Source organism: Ambystoma mexicanum, chromosome 11, assembly GCF_040938575.1.
Source record: "Ambystoma mexicanum isolate Mex_15411 chromosome 11, UKY_AmexF1_1, whole genome shotgun sequence".
Lineage (NCBI taxonomy): Eukaryota > Metazoa > Chordata > Amphibia > Caudata > Ambystomatidae > Ambystoma > Ambystoma mexicanum.
The window spans coordinates 943,042,766-943,064,447 of record NC_090934.1 but is presented as its reverse complement, the minus strand read 5'-3'; the positions used below and the strand labels follow the sequence as shown (position 1 = coordinate 943,064,447).

The 21,682-nt window shown below is 46.3% G+C and overlaps 1 protein-coding gene across 1 annotated transcript in view; it reads left to right on the top strand.

Moving 5' to 3' along the window:
* Nucleotides 1-21,682, top strand: part of LOC138505078 (mucin-5B-like) — a 2,064,041-nt gene that overhangs the window by 682,197 nt on the left and 1,360,162 nt on the right. The window lies entirely within an intron of this gene.

The following is a 21,682-nucleotide window of genomic DNA, read 5'->3' as shown; positions in this document are numbered from 1 at the left end:
AGTGAGTCCCCCAGCAGCTTTGCTGGATTTTTGGGGTTTGTTTTTTTTCCTGCTAAGAGTGAGACTCTTTTCCTCCCACTCTTAGGCATGATTGAGGTATTAATTGACTTATTGTGTGCTTATGGGCTATGGGGTCTTTTACTCCATAGGGTATCATCTGTTGTAGTGTATGTGTTACACAGCACCTTTAGTGCAGTAACACAGGGGTGTCATAGTGACCCCCAAACATAGACTCCATACCCTGGGACTGACTACTGTGTCCAAGGGCATGTAAAGTCACCACTGACTTTACTAGTCCAAAATTGTGAACAGAACCAGTACAAACCATCATATTGTGGAAGTACTGGAAGGGGTTAATTCAATTGCCCCTGGGTCTGTTTCCAAGGAGGCACCGTCCAGTCCCCCCTTGCCGAGTTTCTGGCTGGTGGCAGTGGTTACCACGCAAAATGTTCCACCGGAATATTTCCCATGGGATTTTCCCATTGATTTTAAACGCACCACTTTTTGGTGCAATGTTAAAGATACCGCCGGTTTATTTATTTAATATAAAATCACCGGTTGGGGCTTTTCACTAAAACTCTTTTCTAAAATGGCGTTTGTGTCCATCTCTGTAACTCCAACCAAGGTCGGGCCCTTTGTTCCACTTTTTGGCGGGCTTCTCCACAGAAGCCCTCCAACTGGTGCCACTCTGTCTGGGTTCCACAGGCTGTGTGGGTGGGGGAATTGGCACCCTGGATTGCGTTGCCTTAGCAACTCAAGTCACACGTTGTTCTGATTGGCCCAGTGGTGAGCCGCCCGGCTCACCACTTAGCATGTATGAGTGACAGCTTGGCTGTTGAATGGGGGTTTTTCTGCATAAAAGCAGGGCTTTTGGGACTGGAACTTCAGAAGTCGACACAGGACCTAAGAAATCCGAAGAGGGGAGAAGCTGAGCCATCTGCAACGACGACACCACCAGTGGAGCCCTGCTGCAATGACCTCACCACTTTCCCGACGACAAGAGAAGATCTTCTGCTGAAAGAGTCTTCTTCCTCTGAGCTGGTGGGATCAACCAGTTCGCCATTTCGCCTTCCAGGACGTCTCTTGGTCGAATCACCCGTGCCAAGCACCCCGGCGGCCGGATACACAAGCTTCACCACTGTGACTGCGAATAAAAGGAACGCACCTTTTAACCGACAAACTCTGCGGCTGGTCTCTTCCCTGGGCAGTGCAACGACTCCAAGTTTCCTCCTCGAAGAGATCTTCTCTTCGCCTGGTCGAAACCACGAACTGCACCTGCTGCCAGGAACAGCTGCCACAGCTGGAGCTTCCTCAACTTTAAAGGTAATGTGTTCCACCTGCCCTCCCTTTCTACGGTTTGCTAAAGGTGACCCTTAAATCCTTGGCTTTCCAACTGGGTTGGCCCCAAACCTTCTAACTTTACCTTCTGAATCAACCCAACCTCTTTTGAACATTTTTACAAAGACTTGAATGCATTTCTAAACTGTGTGATCTTGGGCACATTTCACCTTTATTTAAAGTGGGCCTGGCCTATGAACTTTGGCTCTACACTAACTTGTTTTGGTCTTAGAAAAGTGTTGGGAACTGTTTTAAGTTCATGACCTGCCTTTTTCTCTCCCTTTAACTTAATTATTGGAGTGCCATCTAAGTTACGCGCTCTCATCTGTTTTTACAAATAGTAGTGTTTTGACTTAGACTTGTCTAATAATTCTTAAGCGAGGTGTGTATACTCTTCTGATTGTGTTTGAACTTGATTTGATTTATAGTGCTTCTGTATTTGCTTAAGTGTGTGTTAAATAAATAATTATATACTTTTGATACCAAGCTTTGGTCAGTGTTTGCTTGCTCTACTGTGTTTTTAGCCCTATGGTGTATCCTCTATATACTGCCCTACTCTTCTTGAGAGATGTCTGACTGCTCAGCCACAGCTACCAGGTAAATCTGGGTGGTGCAAACTGCTACCAATTGGGTTTACTGCTTACTCCTGTAGTCTTAATCTTCTTGCAGTGTTCCCCAAGGGAACTGAACAGGATTCTGCCTAACACGGTTCCTTTACAGAGCTCCTTTTTGAATGTTTTCACACCCCATGTAGAATATACCACATAACTCATATCACTTCTTGAGAATGTAATACTGGGCAATTTGTTAACTGTGATTTCTTTCTACTTTTACATAGTAAGTGCAGAGTTTTTCAAAGCATCACTTAAACTGTGTGGACCAGAATGTTCTTTCAAAGGTGTTTACTGTTGGCTTTATAACAGTGGTAGGCTTGCTTAGAATTGTCAGACATGATGACAAAAAGGGGGTTTGGGGAATTGGGCGCTAGCCCCGGCCCTTGCAGTCTCGTCTCTTTTGGGATTGCTGCCTCCCTAGCCCAAGCGTGCCTATACCTGGTTAGTTCTAGGGCACGGTAACCCTCTTGTCTTTAGCCTGATCTTACTCTTGAGGTGACTTCCCTGAGGCGCTGGCTATCTCAGTCGATAGGGGTCTGCTAACTTTCTCATGCCTAACACTGCTTAGTGTTCCAGGGGAGTTAGCGGATGGTTCCTTACATTCACGTGGTTATAGTCACTCACCACGCATTCATAGCCTCACCTTGCCCTTCTACAATAGTGTGCCACAGTGTTTTCTCCTCCCCAAAACGCTTCTGTCCCTCCGTTGTTTCACTCCACCTTCCTACCATTGCCCTTAGATGTTAACCTCTTTTGTCCTCTTAGCGTCCTCCTTCTCCACTCCACCCCTCAGTGCTACTAATACCATCTACTGCCGCGCTACTACTCCAACTACTGCTACCTCTCTCCTCCGCCTGGGCTCCACCTGTATGCCACTACTACTTCTCCCTGCCTCTTCTTAGTACCACACACTACCTTCCACTACAACTACCACTCACCACTACCGCTTCTCACTTCCACCAAGTCACTGCTGCTGTCACTACTGCCACCTGCACCTACAATCACCACTACTTAGTCCTACTCGTCCACTACTTCACTTGCTCCCCACACTCATGCACAACCACTCCACAGAACCCTCCTCTGGTCTCTTGGTCGTCCTCCTTCCACCTCCTGATCTCACCTACTAACCCACAACTTCCTCTCTCTATGCTTTCTTTAAATTACCCTCCCCCTCCCAGGACTGGCTGATTTCCTTAACTAGTTACCTTCCCTCACTCTGGGGTGGGAGCGGAGGGGAGGAGGAGAGACCAAAAACCTTTAAGGAGGGATTAAGCCCCGCCCCCTTCCCATGCTAAACGTGGCAAGTGTACAGCTTTAAAGCAACACTAATGTGCTTTCTGGAGGTAATTGTTCGTCACTGTAGAAAAAAATAAAAAAGAAGAGAAGTATTTTAACATTTTAAGAAAGAATATGTTGCTGCTGTAAATGTTTCCTGTCTAGTAATGTAGTCCAAGACCTTGCACACAGGTGGCAATATTAAATGAAGATGCCTGTAATGGAGAAATAGCATATTAGTGCCATGGTTGCCTCCAAATCCTTACCGATTCCGCCATGGTGAATGGAGCAATTACCGCCCCATTCCAAGGTTGGCTGGGGCGGTAATTCCCTATTCACCATGGCCCTTCCCATTCCCATTTTAGCCCCCATAGGGCTCAATGGGAATGGGGAAGGCGGTAATAACGGTACCGCAAATTGCGGTACCGTTATTACCTCTAAAGTCCCTTTGCGGGTCCCGTCCTTAACGGCTGGTTTTACCAGCTGTTAAGGGAGGACCCGCAAAGGGACCTCGGAATAGGGCGGTAAGGGATTACTGGTGCCCTTACCGGTACTGGTAATCCCTTACCGCCCGGGTCGTAATGAGGCCCATGGACTCCTTGTTCACTGTGTCTTATAGAGGCTCAGCTTCACCAACAAGGTCAAAACACGTGACTGGGGTTGCTGATGGTACTCTTGTTCAGAGGAGATATGCCTAGCATTTTGGTGCTGGACTGGCCTTGTGGGTGAGACAAAGACCGATATTGAAATGGATATCTCTCCGCTATGAAGGGTGCCGTGAGCTAAAACGTGGTTGTAGACCCTGCTGAGTGGAAGAAAGTCCATAGAACAGGGTATTTCACCCATGTTTGTTCTCAGTAGAGGGCTTCCACACTCCTTAGGCGCCAGAAAGACCCTGAAGGCATTCCCAGAGCCCAATAATGAGGTTAAGATAAACCACATGTGTAAATAGGTATGTGGACTCTATCCTGGTAGCAAAGAAAACATACAACAACAAAACAATTGAAGCTGTGGGAGCTCCTCCAAAGGTGTTTCTGAATATGTTTGATAAACTCAAGTGTAACTTAAGTGTATATAATGTAGAGGAGCAGCAAATGGCAATCATGTGGTCTGCATTGGTCCGCAGGGGGCAGCAGGAAGACCCGCGGGTAAGTCCATTTTGGCAGACCAACTACTTTTCCATTTGTCTCCTGGGTCGTCACTGTTGCGCGATCATGCCTGGAAAAGTGGCGTGTAAGTCTAGAACTTACAACTTGCCCAAGTCCAAACCATATGGGAAAGCCAACGGTTACAGGAGAGACAAAAACCCCAAGTCTAGACCCGCGAAATGTCCTGGTCAGTGACTGCTGTGACTGCTACATCTCCAGTCATGTGCTACTCCTGTGTGTTGTGGCCTGTCAATTGAAGGGTGTGTTGGTGGGTCATGGATCAGCAAGGTGCTTTCCGGACATGCATTTGTGACTGTGTTGCCCCCCTCCCCTTAGCCTGTCACTCATTCTGCAAGGTAGATAGTATTGTACATGTACTCACCCAACATCCAGGTCCGTTGTCCTCTGTGAAGCTCAATTTAGGCCAGCAGCATGCTGTTCCACAGGACAATTGCAACCTCGGTTGATCCTGAGAATCAGACACAGCAGTGCATGCGGGTAAGGTTGCCATCACCGGTGACCTGGACATTCAGGGAATGGAACAGCTTCCAGTTCCTGTAGGCCTCCTCTGAGGTGTGAGTGGGTGGACCAGCTCATCATGCGTGCAGTCCAATGCTGCCACCACATTGGTCATGCCGCAATTGCATAGAAGTATGATGGAGGGGAAGTCGATGTGCTGGCTCACATGGAGCAGGAGGGCCTCCAGCACCTGCACCAGCACTCTGGAGAAGGCAGGCTGTGAAATGCCATGTAGCTGGCTCACAGAGTGCTGGAACGTACCACTGGTCAGGAAGTGCAGGGCTCAGAGATCTGGCAGGTACCACTGGTCAGGAAGTGCAGGACCGACATCAGCTTTACCAGCGGTGATATGGCTGACCTGATGACGATCCTGCTCCCAATGTCCTCCTGGGTGTCGATCAGGAGGGCAAGTATGGTCTCCCTGTTTAGGCGGTATAGGTTTAGTATTTTTTTTTGCCTGTCAGTGAGGGCCCAGGGTGTGGCCCTTGAGTGAGGGATCACTGCACGCCTCTGCCTCGCCTCCTGCATCCCCATCATCTTTATCTTCCTCCTCCTCTCCCTGGCCTCCTGTTACCTCTGCCGGTAGATTGGCATGCAGCGCCTTCAGCTCCATGTTTGCAGCAATAACTAGCTGCATGGTTGTGTTGGGAAGTGTTTTTGGGGAAGGTGTGGCCCTTTTGTACTCTTCCTGTGTGCATAGGATGCACCCGGATAGATTGGGTGCACCTGTCACGTAATTTCCTTCACTTGTGTCCATTTACGGCAAATCCAGTCTCGTAATATGCCGATGATACAATTGTGCCGGTTTTCAGCCCATCTTGGTTTTTTTCATTGCCGGTATTATCAGCACCAGTAATTCCAGATGAGGTGATACCAGCACTTGTAATTCCAGCAAACTCGTACTTGGACGGACGGGTAAAAGTGCTGATAAACAGTATTACCAACAGTTTTACTGTATATTGGCAAACTCGTAATGAACCACGGTGTCCACCAAGGGAACATTGGGCCTCATTATAAGGTTGCCGGTCCAGTAACAACAGTACTGGTAAACTTGCAGGTACCATTATTGGGCCGGCAAACTATGAGGTCTGCTTGCGGGTGCCGTTCCTTCCACCTGCCGACCATGTCGGATGCACCGGCATCATTACCGAATGGTGCTGGTGCATTCGACCTCCCCATTTCCATTGAGCCCTATGGAGCTCAAATGGGAATGGGGAGTCATTATTACTGGCACCCGGCAAAAGGGAATTACTGGGTCTGGCGGGGCCGGATTGACCAGTAATTGCCCATTGCCGGGTGCGTGTTAATTCATGACTCCGGCAGCAGCCAATACCGGCATGGCTACCATCAGACTCATAATGAGGTCCATTATCTTTTTTCATCCGTCAAAATAAGCTATAAACTGCACTGGCCTTAGTGGTATCACACATAGATTATTCAAGCAGCGACTGTTTACCCCAGCATACCTCATTTCCGATCTTCAATGGCCTCAAAATACTGCAGCCAGAATAGTTTCCCCTGACCAACTGGAGACACTCGGCACACGCATCCTTTACTGCACTCCACTAGCTCTCTGGTGAAGCAGCGCATTATTTTCAAGTCACTGTGCACTGTGCAGTGCACAGAGCCTTTTATGGCACAGGTATATGTTTTGTCAGTAAAAAGTGTGTATGCGGTTTCCAAACCGACCTTCATTCTCAATTTACTCTCCCGTTGCAGCAATGCAAGTTTTCAAAAAATACGACCAGGAGGAAAAAGATTTTTCTCATAGATCACTGATTTGTAGTAAAGCCTTCCAATACACCTACCTCAAGGAATTACTGTAGATGACCACCTAACCTTTAGGAAAGTCTTCACCATGGTTCTGTTTCCTTAACAAATACAACCCAAACTCTTCAGATTATTCTTGTCAGCGATACATTGACGGGCAGCCATTTTGTAGTTGAGAATAGGGACAACATCCACTTATTTTTATCTTCCTACTCGATAAACACCCAAGCACATTAACATAGCGTGATACTGCCTGGAGTCTTTCACTCAGCCACAGCATTCCAAACATTAGAGCAATGATATCCCTATTGTGGGAAACATTGGCAGGGTCTCTCAAACACACTCTTTCCAACCTGTTGAGAACATTTTCCAAGAACTTCTGGAGGTGCAGCAGACATTTCACATAAACCTAGCATGTTGTTTGAGAGGAGCTGTGTAGTACAGATGTTCCTATCAGAAGATAACTCCCACTAACAGGCCCATTATGTGCCTGCTCAATAGATATAGAGTGACCAATACATTGAATGGGGCTCAGCCTACTTCTACCACTTCCGAATCCATCTCATGGAGACATGTCAAGGGGTCATTGCATGTGTGTGGGAACAACCAGTTTGGCGGACCTGTCGCTTTTAAATCCACACAAATAACCCCACTGTGCAATTCACACAGTGTGCGCGGGGTGTGCATTTCAGGTGGTGTCCGCCACTGCGACTTCGCTATGCAATTCCCCCGGAAGTGTCTGGTTTTTCCTGCTGCGGCAAAACTGGTCCCAATACATGTAATTGTCACAGTCTGCAAAGTGTGGTATCACTGCATGCAGCACAGCCTGCACCTTGTGATGTGCATTACATATTTTGCAAAATGTGGTATCACTGCCTGCAGACAAGCCTGCACCTTGTGATGTGCATTGCATATTCTGCAAAGTATGGTATCAATGCATGCAGCAAAGCCTGCACCTTGTGATGTGCATTACATATTCTGCAAAGTATGGTATCAATGCATGCAGCACAGCCTGCACCTTGTGATGTGCATTACATGTTTTGCAAAGTGTGGTATCACTGTCTGCAGACAAGCGTGCACCTTGTGATGTTATGTTATGTTAATGTTCAAGGACATTTGTACCGCGCACTATCACCACTGGAGTGGTCCCCTGGCGCTCTGGCGGCTCTGAAAGAGGAGGGGAGGTTGAGTTAGTGGGAGGAAGCAGGAAAAGTGCAAGAGAGCAGTGATGTGCTGTTGGCGGCCTCAGCCCGGTGGGTCCTTTGGCTGGGTCTGGGGTGTTTGTGGCCGGTAGTCGTCGTGTACTGTTGTGCGAGTCTGTGTGTTTTTGTTTTGTTTTTGCAATGTAGTGAAGTTTTTGCGGTTTGTTGTGCTGTAGGTTTTGGTTGTATTTGGTTTGGAGTTTGAGGGGTGTATGCAGAAGGGGAAATTGTTAGTAGGGTTGGTTAGTTTGCGTCTCTATCCTGAATTGAGGCGCTCGGCTTGCGTAGTCTCCCCTGATCTGGGTCCGATGGCGTGCAAGGTTCCTTACTCCTATGGTCCCCACCTCTAACATGCTCTCTCATAGCTCCCCTTATCCTCCCTTCATACTCCAGTGGCCAGTGCACCTGCCAATGCCAACATCTCAGGTAGTGTGGTGATTGCCAATACCTTGACAATTCCACAACACTGTCGTACCTGGCGGTAACTAAGGGGCAGGGGGAAGTGTTGGTGGAATTGTCTGGGGTGGTTGACCCTGTCTCCATGCGTGTCGCCTGTGTTCTAGTCTATCTAGTGTCACCCGTCCAGGTGCCGTGGGAGCTTCCCTGTCTGTTCGTGGTTGTTTGTGTCCTTTCCAGTTTAGTCATCCTTTTTCCTGTTTTGGTTTTCAGATTTAGTCTGTGGTGTTGAAGAGCCAGGTTTTTTGTGATTTCCTGAATTTTAGGTGATCTTCAGTGTTTCTTATTTCTTTTGGGATGTTGTTCCAGGTGATGTGCATTACATATTCTGCAAAGTGTGGTATCAATGCTTGCAGCAAAGCCTGCACCTTGTGATGTGCATTACATATTCTGCAAAGCATGGTATCAATGCATGCAGCACAGCCTGCACCTTGTGATGTGCATTACATAGATTCAGCACAGTTTTGCACTGCCAACAAGCAGCACGCATTTTTTGCAAGGTGGAGCTGGACGGCTAGGTGTGAGAATTGTGTCCGCTGTTGCAAATGTCTGCTTATGCAAATTTACTGTGTGCAGGGGTGTATCCAGCATTGCAAGAGAGGGGGGCCGTGCAACGAATACAATCCTGCTACTTTTCACTCCAAATGCAGTGCGTGTTATTCCATATGGTTTCATTTGAGTCGCCCCTCCGCCCACCCCACTCCAATTCGCTTTTTTGGTAACATTAGTAGCAGGTGGCATTTTAAAACATACACATAAGAAGAACAAAATAAAACTGCAGGACCCTTATAGATGCAGGAAACTCATCTTTTAGAACTCTGCCCAGGTTCTGTGGGGCAAAATACATGCAAACCTCCAAATGTGCAAATGGATTGCACCAACAGAAGTGACTTCACAGAAAATGACATTACAAGGGGCATCGTCAGTCATTGATACTTGGAGGCACCACGGAAGTGACTTTAGAATAAGACGCCATAATTAAGGCAAGTGGCAAATAACTTTGTGGTGCAAAATACCTAAATTGCACTATTGTTATATATGGAGCAACTCTATTGTCATTCGCCTTTTTTACATAGCAGCATGATATATTAACACAAGCTATGCAGTGGATCACTTACTGAATTGCAGATAAGAAACTGCTATTAAATGATTTGGCCAGGATCACACAATGGTGAAACTTGGATGTGGACAATTTAAGCAACTGAACACAGCTTCGCAAGTTTAGTTGATATATATATTTTTTAAGGGTTTGCTTTGCATTTCATGTGCTTAAATAAATGTATATGTATAGCAATGTATTGGAAGTAAACCACATTACATAATAAACTAGCCTTTCATAATAAACTAAATATAAACTATAAACATCGTCATAGAAATATGTTGAGCAATAAGAGTATGGCTTTAGTTTTATTCTCCCATCCTGCATGCAAAGTCACAATAGCATCATGCAGATTAATGTGAGCCTAGCAAATCCCCCTTGGGTTTTAAAGCATAGACATGATTTCATAAAGCATGCAACATTATGCACCCTTCTTACTTCTGATCACCCCATTCACTATTCATAAGGGACAAAAGTCCCTGCTTATAGACCCTCCTCCCTCCAAGCAGTGTCTAATGGCTCCCACTGTAATGCTCTGTGCCAGAACAATGAGGGTGCAGAGCAGGAATACCATGCTCGGCGCCCTCATTGTCCTGCAGGTAGAACACATTTCCCGTTCGGCACTGCCAAATGTCCCGGTCTGGACTTGAAATTGATGGGGCCAGGAAAAGGTGCCCTCTGAAGTACTTTCACTAATGGCACCCCAGAGGGCAGCCCTCCACTAACATATTCTCCCTGGTATATGTTAGCGGTCCTACCAATATGCTGGCAAAAACCATACTGCACAGGTGTCCATATTTCAAGGGACAACCGGAATCCCAGAGATATTACAGGGGAAGGAATTTCACCAAGAAATCTGGGTTGCCCCGATCGGGGGAGATATTAATGTGCTAGGAACATTTTTACAGCAGCATGTGCATCACAGGTACACATTTTGTCTTTGCTCAGAAAAGTCTCAGTGCCCAACCGACTGCTGAGAATCACGTCTGTTTTAAGCTTCTTCAAATTCTCCTGTGAGTAGAAGGGCTACCCATAAAAGACTTTGTGCCTCATTACGAGAATGGGGGTAATTCCCCAGTAAATCTTCAGAAAACTAATTACTGTTACTGCCACGTGGTCAGGCAGAATGTTCCGCCTGATTACAAGTGGTGGTAGTGGAGTAAATCCCCATTTATTGTGGGTCCATTGGACTCAGTGTTTTTTTTTTTTTTTGGGCAGAATTATCACTGTGGTAATTTCACCAATTCTGCGGATTTTTTGGGCGTTGAGTGGGAAGATTTACCTCCAGGGTTTTGCTGGAGGTAAATCCTCCACTCAACACCAAAACTCATAATTTGGCGTAGTGGTAAAGTTGGAGGTAACTCAGTTGCCTCCAATTTTACCACTTGCCGCCATACTCATAGTGAGGCCCTTTGCTTTTTAATTTTCACTGCGAGTCAGACCCTTATTTCAGAAACAGAGAGTGGTTGCTTCAAAATTGAAAGTCCTCTGGCTGAACTATCTATTTACTCAATAAAGCGTCTCACATCGAGGCAGATTTTCCATTCCGTTTGGAAAACCTCCTCTAATTAGGGACTGTTACTTCGTGGCCTGGCCCTTGTTGTTCTCCATGATTTACCAGTAGAAAAGTATATTCACTAGCGTGCTAAAATAATATTTCTGATGCTTGTTAATCTGCTTAGAATCACATGCTGTGCATAGGTCCGACATCCAGTGGTCACTGCAGAGTATTGCATTTTGTTTTTCGTAGTCGAAAAGGGACGTCGACCGGGCGTGTCTGAAATACTATCCCTATAGTGACGTGTGTTGTACCCACAATCCATCACGCGTCGAGGTCCCTCAGATTGTTTTTTTCCGCCCAGCTACTGGTCGCCTTTACGCGGAGCTCCTCGAGAGACATTGCAGATTCCATCTCCTCGACCTTTGGTCGTTTTTTCCTGTTTAAAGATTTAATATATCGATCCCTCCCTCGAAGCAGTGGTGAAGCTGTCTCTGCCGAGCAAGATCTTCGACGGAGGGGACGAGCGGAGGAGATCCTTCGGCGTTGCCGAACACGTGGCCTGGCCTCGCAGGCCAAATACAGTAGGGGGTCGTGGGACATCTCTGATTCTTTTTCTGAGAATGCCTTTCCTTTTCCCCTTCCTTTCCCTTGGGGTAGTTATCACGGTTTATTGCCTCGGCTATGGAGAGGACACCCTTTAGGTTTTGCCCACTTTGTAAGGGCAAGTTTACTTGGAAGGACAAGCATTCACGGTGTAACCGCTGCTTGCCCCTCGATCACGTAGAGGAGGGTTGCTCGGCTTGTCGGCTTCTAAAGCCAAAGACTCTAAAAGACCATAGGGTCAAGAGGTGGGCGGCCTACGCTATGTCGAAGGCCGGGTCTTCACCCGCCGCTGCTACCACCGACAGTGACGAGGAACGTGATAACACGACCTCCGCTACGGAAGTCGTTCACCCCTCTAAAGAGCGCTCACGCTCTTCGTCGTCTGTCCCCGGCCCCGACGGGCTCGGCTCACGCCCTGCTTATGGGGATGAACACCCCGGCGACACTGACGCACACGATACAACACATAAACACACAACCCATAGCTCTTCTTCGTCAAAGACGAAGAAAGCATCAGCGCCCAAGGAGACGCAGGTTACACCGGCGGCCTCCTCGGACCGTTCGGGTTCGAAGCCCCTCTCGCAACCGCAGCCGCGACCAGCGACTGGGCTTTCGGCAAATAAGGGCGCCGCCCCCAAACCATCGGCCGGCGCGCACCAGCAGAGAGCGCACGCCGCCGTAGAACGTTCGACACCCGTAACGTCGAAACCACAGCCCTCCGCTGACAAACGAGTCACAGAGAGCTTGGCGAGGATCGTTGTAGCCGACGCCCAGAAGCGTACGCCGAAAGACACGTCGAGCGCTACGCAAAGGTCGAAAGACACGCCGAAAAAGCCCGAAGAAAAACAGGGACTACCCCCTTTAGTCGGGGGGACCCCCAGCACACCGGAAGACTTTTCGGAGGGCGGCGGGACACTTTCCTCGACGTTGTGGGAGAGGTCAAGCCGTTTTCAGCAAGATAACACTAATTTTCCCCTGCTAGACCGCTCAGGGGTACCCCATGAAACCATGGAAAGGCTCCATCTCTGCATGGAGAGAATGGAGAGGTTTATGAACACCCAGAACCCTCCCACTCCCAAGAGAACAAGTGAAGGGCCTCAGGAGGACCCCAGGGCCAAATACCCGAGGCAGGACACAGCCTTAGACTTCCATAATGTGTATGACCTCACTGGTGAGGAACAATACTTAGAAGAGGAGGATGATTTTGTGGACAATGAAGAAGGACAGAACCAAGAGGAAGGTCTGGAAGACAGCCCAGACATGGTAGGAGAAGGATTCGGAGAAAATCCAGAAGAAGGACCTTCTCATCCCTGGAAATCCCCATCAGGATATTCGGACACTGATGTCCTGAACCTAAATCCTCCTGACAATTCACCTGTTAGAAACACGTCTCCCATTGACGATCAGCCCACATTCAATGCCCTGTTGCGGAGAGCAGCAGCATATTTCGAACTGGACACTGGGGAGATCTCTCCGGAAATAGACTTTGTGGAAAGAGTAATTAAGGAGAAACCCCCAGTCAGCCAGACCATTCCCCTCCTCGCTTCAGTGAAGAGAAGAATCATCCCTTCGCTATCCACACCCGCACTAATCAGAGGAGTTAATCCAAGGATTGAAAAACTTTTCACTCCTTCACCCTCAGACCCGCTGTACATCAGGGGACATTCCATTCCGGATTCCCTTGTAGAGTCACATCCTCGGCTGCCTTTTCGGCAAGAATTGCGAACAACAATTCTTTGCTAGCTAGCTACGCGGACGTGCAGTGGGCCAAACTGCGCAAGGACGCCGAAGAAGCGCCGGAACCACTACGTACACGCCTGCTTTCAACTATTGGCGAAGGAACCCAGGTCAACCAGAGTATTGTAAAGAACTCTCTGGATGCTGCTGAGACAGCGGGACGTTCCCTGGTTCGGGGAATACTCCTAAAACGCCATGTATGGCTGCGCAACTGAGGGTTCAAACCGGAGACACAGACGTCTTTAATAAATAAACCTGTTGAAGACTCAAACCTCTTCGGGAAGGCGGTGGATGAGGCTCTGGAAATGGCTAAAAAAGAGTTTCATACTATCAAAACTCTTGACCAGATCTCTAAGCCCACTACCAGACGCGGCTATGGCAACACACGCTTTTTTCGTGGCCAACGCCAAAAGCAGAATCAGCAGCAACAGTACCCTGCCACCAGTTACCAGACCAATAGTGGGCAGTACAGCCAAAGAGGACAGCGCAGGGGCAAAGGGAGAGGGCGGGGGTCCCCCCCAGAGGCTCCCAAGCCCCCAACAACACCAAGTGACGTGAAGATTCGCGTCCCCTCCCATGCAACACCGGTCGGGGGCCGGATAACATCCTTTCTTCCAGCATGGGAGGGAATAACGTCAGACCGCTGGGTACTTTGCACCGTAGCCCACGGATACTGCATCGAATTCAACAGTTCCCCAACATACAGACCCCCGAGGGGACGACGCATGACACCGGAACACCTTGCCATCCTTCTCCAAGAAGTACAACAACTGCTGGAAAAAGGAGCCATAGAGGTCGTGCATCTATCTCAGGTAACGGAAGGTATTTATTCAGTGTACTTCCTTGTACCCAAAAAGGATCTAACCATGCGCCCTGTATTAGATCTGCGCCCAGCGAACAGGTTTATCAAACCCCAGAAGTTTCGTATGGTGACCTTACAGGAAGTGATCCCACTGCTATCACAGGGAGATTACATGACAACATTGGACATGAAAGATGCATACTTTCATATTTTAATGTTGCCAGCGCACAGAAGATACCTCAGGTTTATAATAGAGGGCAAATACTATCAGTTCAGAGTGCTACCCTTCGGCATAGCATCAGCACCAAGGGTATTCACGAAGGTACTGGCAGTGGCAGCGGCCCACCTGCGCAGGTTGTCCATCCCAGTTTACCCTTACCTCGACGACTGGCTCATAACAGGGGATTCTTACGAAACATGCTTCTCCAATACCCAAAAGACTGTAGACCTTTTGTTCCAGTTGGGCTTCTCCATCAACGAAAAGAAGTCCAGCCTAGACCCCAGCCAAATCAAACAATTCCTAGGGGCTCTAATTCAAACAAAGGACGGCCTTGTCTTCCCCTCCAACGAGAGGGTCCAAAACATGCTGTTTCAGATCCCTCAATATGTGGCCGGTCGAGAGGTGACGGTACGCAAAGCAATGCGCTTGCTAGGCATGATAGCGTCGTGTATTTATTTGGTACCTCACGCGCGCCTGCGCATGCGCCCTATGCAAGAGTGGCTCAACAGCCAGTGGTGTCAGGCCAGCGGATTATGGGACGATCCAGTGGTGGCCTCGCAGGCCTTGGTTCTCTCGCTACGATGGTGGACAAAGGAAAACCTGGAAAAAGGGAAACCCTTTGCCACACCCGCAGCGGAAGCCACTCTAACCACAGACGCATCCCTAACAGGATGGGGGGCTCACCTATCCCATTAGACTGCTCACGGAGTGTGGACTCCGAACGTAGCATCCAAACACATAAATCTACTGGAGCTACTAGCTGTGTTCAAGGCGCTAAAAGCCTTCCAGGAACACCTACAAGGCAAAACTGTGTTGGTCCTTACAGACAGCACCACAGCCATGTACTACATCAACAAGCAGGGGGGCACCCACTCTCCAGGACTGTCCAAACTGGCCCAAAATATATGGAAGTGGGCTCTCAAACAAAACATGTCCCTACTGTCAGAACATGTACCAGGGGAACTCAATCTGCTGGCAGACAAACTCAGCAGAGATTTCCCCCTGCCCGAAGAGTACGAATGGCGACTGCACGAAGACATCGTCTTCGACGTCTTCACACAATGGGGATTCCCAGAAATAGACTTATTCGCAACCCTGGAGAACTCACAATGCCCAAGTTACGACCTCCAGGTACCCCCAGAACCAATCCAAAGGGAACGGTCTGTCGATGCAATGGTCAGGGAAATTTGTTTACGCTTTTCCCCCGACTCCCCTTCTCAACAAGGTGGTGCACAAGATGCACCAGGAACAAGTAACCATGATACTGATGGCCCCAATGTGGGCCCGACAGCCATGGTTCGCTCACTTGATGGAGATGTCTCTATCTCCCCCAGTGAAACTCCCCTGCCCGTACAACATGCTGTCACAAAACAAGGGCAGGATTCTGCATCCATGCCCCCAGAACATGAATTTAGCAGCTTGGCTCCTGAGATCATAGAATTCGGACATCTACTGCTCCCGCAGAGATGTATGGACATTCTCAGGGAAGCCAGAAAACCTAACACTCGCCACTGCTACTCTAGCAAGTGGAGGAGATTTGTCATCTGGTGCAGAGGGGGAGGCATCAACCCAATTGACTGCTCTCCCACACATATTGTTCTATACCTGACCCACTTGTTGGATTCAGGTCTAGTGTTCAATTCCATTAAAGTCCACCTGGCGGCACTTTCTGCATACACCACTTCCCAACTCAAGGTGTCGTGGTGGAAGATCCCTGTTATAAAGGCCTTCATGGAGGGAATAAAGAGAATACACCCCCCGATAGCTGACCCAGCTCCCGGATGGGACCTTAACGTGGTACTTACCAGACTCATGGGCTCACCTTTCAAACCCATGCACAAAGCATCTCTTAAAGACCTCACTCTTAAGACTGCTTTTTTAATAGCTATCACCTCCATCAGGAGGGTAAGTGAACTACAGGCTCTTTCTGTTCTAGACCCCTTCGTTACAGTTCACAGAGATAAGGTGGTTCTACGCACGCACCCAAGGTTTGCTCCGAAGTTCATATCGAAATTCCACGTAAACCAGTCTATAGAACGGCCAACGTTCTTTCAAAATCCTTCCAACTTGGGAGAAAAAACTCTGCACACACTAGATGTGCGCAGAGCGGTCATGTTCTACATGGAAAGAACCAGACCACTGAGGAAGACTAATCAGTTCTTCGTCTCGGTGGCAGCAGGAAGAGAAGGAGATGCAGTTTCAAAGTCCCCTATTTCTAGATGGATTGTTCAATGCATCACTCTCTGCTATACTCTTGCTAAGAGAGAACTGCCCTTTAAGCCTAGAGCACACTCTACTCGAGGCACGGGGGCGTCCATAGCATTCATTGCAAATGTTCCCCTTGAGTCCATCTGCAAAGCGGCTACCTGGAGTTCTGTGCACACCTTTACAAAACACTACTGTCTAGATGCACACTCGAGATCTGACTCCCAGGTGGGTCAAGCAGTACTAAGACATCTTTTCTCTACTGTTCCTTCTCATAACCCACCGCCAACTCCGGGTACTGCTCGCTAGTCTATGCACAGCATGTGATTCTAAGCAGATTAACAAGCATCAGAAGACAATGCATTACTTACCGTAAAAGCATTTCTGATGATTGTATCTGCTTAGATTCACATGCGCCCACCCTTCCTCCCCGCTCGGATGGAAGGAACATAGACTTCCTTTTATATCTCTCTTTTCTGTACTCACTCACGTCTAGAAGGCTCCCTCAGGGCAGAAAAATACAAACAGAGGGACCTCGACGCGTGAGGGATTGTGGGTACAACACACGTCACTATAGGGATAGTATTTCAGACACGCCCGGTCGACGTCCCTTTTCGACTACGAAAAACAAAATGCAATACTCCGCAGTGACCACCGGATGTCGGACCTATGCACAGCATGTGAATCTAAGCAGATACAATCATCAGAAATGCTTTTACGGTAAGTAATGCATTGTCATATTTATTTTCTATTGCGCATATAGTTCATACAAATTTTTACACAAAAATATCAAATAAGAAAGAATTCCAGAATTAAAATGTTACCTGATTAACAACAATATAGAATTAAAGGTTCATCAATACAAACCTATCCACGTTATTATATAATTAATAACAGATCAATAAAATCATCCTATTTCCTTCAATAAAACTAGTTGAGCAACTGCAACTTTCCCAACCTGAATTATAGCTATCGTCAGCCCCCGACTATAGCTAGACACATATCTAAGCCAAAATAAGTAATTTCTGATATCCTCGATTTGTTCACTATGTCGACTTAAATATTGGACAAATGTAATATTCATAGCGGGGCCAGAGGTTATTACATGATGCATAGTATTAATTTGCTGTTCATCGTGACACAGCCTACGCAGTCGATTCTCTTTTGGTATACCAAACCAAGCACCTACACCATCCAGTACTTCCAATCTATTGCAGCTCGGTGCCATAAAGAGTCTTCTCAATGTGGGAGATAGAACCAATTTCATATCATTCAGGAGTTTTTTAAACATAAAGTGCATCTGTGCAAAAGTGCTGAGCGCTTTCATCCTGGCTCCTTTCTCATGGCTGTCCACCCATTCCCATTTCTCAGCACTTGTCTTAAATGTTTTCAGTATAGTGCACCTTCACCATACTCCCAGCGTGGGACTGTGGGATTCCACCCAATCTGTATAAAGAAGTCTTCATTTTTCTTTCTGAAAAGCTGTAGTATTGCCCTTTTCTGATTGATTAAGGCAGCCTCCCCTAAGCCCAAAAGCGTATTGTCATTCGCCGGCTGAATCTTAACATATAATTGTCCTCGATTAATCTTAACCATTGTTGAGAGCGATATTAAGCCCAGTTCAAGGCGTATAACCGATATCGGGGTATAATTATAATTGTTTTTTTAATAACGTGCTAAATACCGAAGCGGGTATAATTACTGAGGCCGAGAATCTTCCTCCATATTAATCCCTCATGTCTTCTGGCCCTGTCTGTTATGTCTCCATATGATGCTTCAATGGCATCCAAAAATGCAGTGGCCAGTTTTTGCTAACAGATGTTTAATGCACCAATTAAACTATATCCTGATTTTTTCCTGGAAAAGTGAGTAATAGTAGATAAGGCTTTCGGTCTTTTATTAAAAAGTAGCATCGCATTGCTACTCTCCGAAGACAAATCGCAGCCCAAACTTCTATAATTGATCACTCTCACAACCATTCCCATGCTCCTATCAATGTAATACCGCTTAGCACATTTCCTCCCGACAGCCATGAATTGGCTTTTCTTTAGATTGACCTTCAGGCCATTCAATTCCTCATATGTAATGGTGGCTTGGACCCAATGACTGATTCCTAGAAAGGTATTATCTAGGATTATCAGGTCCTCCTCGTATCCAAGCCACCCAATTTTCTTTTCTCCTAATTTAGGGAAAGCATTTTTTTTTGTTCAAATGCACTTTCAAAATCTGATACATACAGATTAAATGGGAGGGGAGCCAGAACAGCGCCTTGTCTGGCTCCCCTCTTTATAGGTATAGGCTCTGCCAGCTGACCCATATTATGCAATCGTGTTCTAGCATAATTATCATCATACAGCAGTTGGCAGGCATAAAGTAAGTGTGGACACTCCACGGAGTCAGCCACTGCGACCAGTGGATCTGGTAACATTACACGCTGTATAGCACTTTCATTGCGTGCCTGCCCGGACGAGTAAACGTACAGGGAGATAGTGGCCTTTTTTATCCAAGCTCTCACATCAGCACATATTTCTAGCACACTTACGACGTATGACTTTTAGAGATAGATGTGGCAGGATATTGGTGTGGTTCAAGTGTTGAACTGCAGCTCAAACTCCTTTGAGGAGCGCAGGACATTCGTTTTCCGAGAGAGAACTTCATCGCAATCCTTTCACTTAACAATCTTGAGTAATCAAATATGTATATGTGTCTGGACAAATTGGGTGGAGGTTTTGTAATCAATCAATATCTAATGAACCGCAGAATGATATTAAAGGGTGATATTTTTTTTATTGTAAAACTTTAGTTTTATACAAAATTATATTAACCTTTTATTACAATTTCCATTTTATCAATAGTTCCTTATGCCCGTTGTTGCTTCAGTTTTTTACATTTTACTATGTGTCCGTTTTTTGATTCAGTTTCCCTGGTTCTTCTTTCAGCAACATGTTCAGATAGTCTACTACCGCGCAGACTAATTTTACGTTTTGGCCCTCTAGAAGGTGTTTCCATCACCCTTCAATATCATTGTTCAGTGGGGAAAATGTTTCCAGATGAATTTTGCGCTGATTGAAGGTTTCAGTACACTCTGTTATTAAGTGATTGCTTGTTTCAATGACAAGGTTACAGAACCTGCAGGTGCTGTCTTGTGTTATTTTATCTTTCCTTCGCCATAGTGATTCTTTGGTACTTAATGCATTTAGTTTCAATCTCAAGAATTGCATACGATGATGTTTTGAAGGACACCGTGTCAAGAATCTTGGTGGCACGTTTAGTTTGTATTCACTGGACTCTATAGTTGCTAATGATTTCAGTTTGCTTCGTGTTTCCTTGTTGACAATCCAGCTCCACTGCTCAAACTTTTTTTTTGCAATTTGTGGTGTTAGTTGCTGTTCTGATTCTTTTATGGATGCTGCTGCTAAAATGTCCTTTAGTTTTATGTACCATTCTTTTAGCAGGGTCATTTGATTTCCGCTTTCAACTTGAAAATCTCATATGCTGGAATTGGGGGCATTGAGATCATTTTCCTCCTTGTTGTAAGTGATTGCCATGTAACTTTTGAATGTAGTGAATTCAATGATAATTCATGCCTCAGAGCAGTCAATGGGACATACCTAGGTAAGTTCAAGACTCTGCGCCAAAAGAGGCCCTCCAGTAAGTGCCAGGTTGATTCAGGAATATTCCACCCGGCCTTGGCACCAAACGTTATTGTCGGCACTTCTTTTTGAACATAGAAAAGTAGGACAGGTTCCAGCGAGAATTTTCCGTATTCTTTCTCTATTTTTGCTCCTTGCAGTGCCAACTTCTTCATCCGGTTTTTTAGATCGTCAATCCACGGTCCTTCACAAATGGAGTTATTGTAGTGAATGCCTTGGTATTTTATTGAACCTACCTTTTCTATCATTTCACCGTTGATTTTCCATCGAAAGGCCTGATCTTTCTTGTTTCCTTTTGGACCGATTGCCATTATCTTCGGTTTAGTCGTCTTTATTTCGAGATCATTGATGGTCAAGTATTCAAACAATTTATTTAGTTGCCGTTGCAGCCCAACTTGAGTCCGATCTAATAGTACTATGTCGTCGGCATATGTTATGCAAGATAGCGTTTTATTCAGTTTTGGAGGAAATGAGTTGGCCTCATTTAGTTGGATTGATAGGTCTGCAATTAACAGTTTAAAGAGTTCAGAGGCTAAGGGGCACCCTTGTTTTACTCCTTTTTCTGTTATAATAGGCTCAGACATTTCTCAGCTGTAATTGAGACGAACACAAATTGTTGTGTTGGTGTGGAGAGCTATTATTGGTTCGAGTAAGGTTGTGGGGCATCCCCATGCCGTTAATTTAAGCCATAGCTTGCCGCGACTTATGCTGTCAAAGGCCTGTTTTATGTCTATGAATGCTAGAAACAGCCGTTGACCTGCCTTGATGGTTTCCATTTTTAGAATGCTTAGTAGACAGAGATTGACATCGACTCCAACACCACAGGTAAATCCTGTTTGTCTAGTGTCGACAATTTTTGATGTGTTTGCCCATTTTACGAGCTTCTTCCTCAAAAAGGATCCACAGACCTTACCTATGGCGTCTAGGAGGGCGATAGGTCAATAGTTGTTGGGATCGTCCCGATCGCCCTTCTTGTAGATCGGGAACCCAACAGTCTTTAACCATGATGCCGGTATTTGTTTAGTTGTTGCTATTCGATTGAATAAGGTCTCAATGAAAACTGACCACTTTAGAACGTTTTGTTTTTGCATAACGTTTGTGATTAGATCTGGCCCTGGGGCCCGCGAGTATTTTAGCTGCATTAAGGCTTTAGCAATCTCATGTGCGTTTATTTTTATGTCCCAATCCATGGTTCCAGTTTCTAGCTTTGTTAAAGGTTCCGATTGGGCTTTTTTGTATACATTTGTGTAATGTTTAAGCCAGATGTTACTTGCTAAATCGTTGGTAATTATAGGCAAACATTTCAAATTTCTAGCATTTAGGATTGCCCATATATCTCTAGAATTTTTGGTTATCATGAGTTTCATGATGAGTTCCGCATGATTTTGTTCAATAATTACAAGGGTGATATTGCCGAAGAATGATATTAAATGGTGATATTGTCAGAACAAAATGCTGAAGAATGATATTGAAAAGTGATGTTATGTGGCTCAAACGTTACAAATGTTTTGCTAAATGGTGCTGAAATCATGTTCCCAAA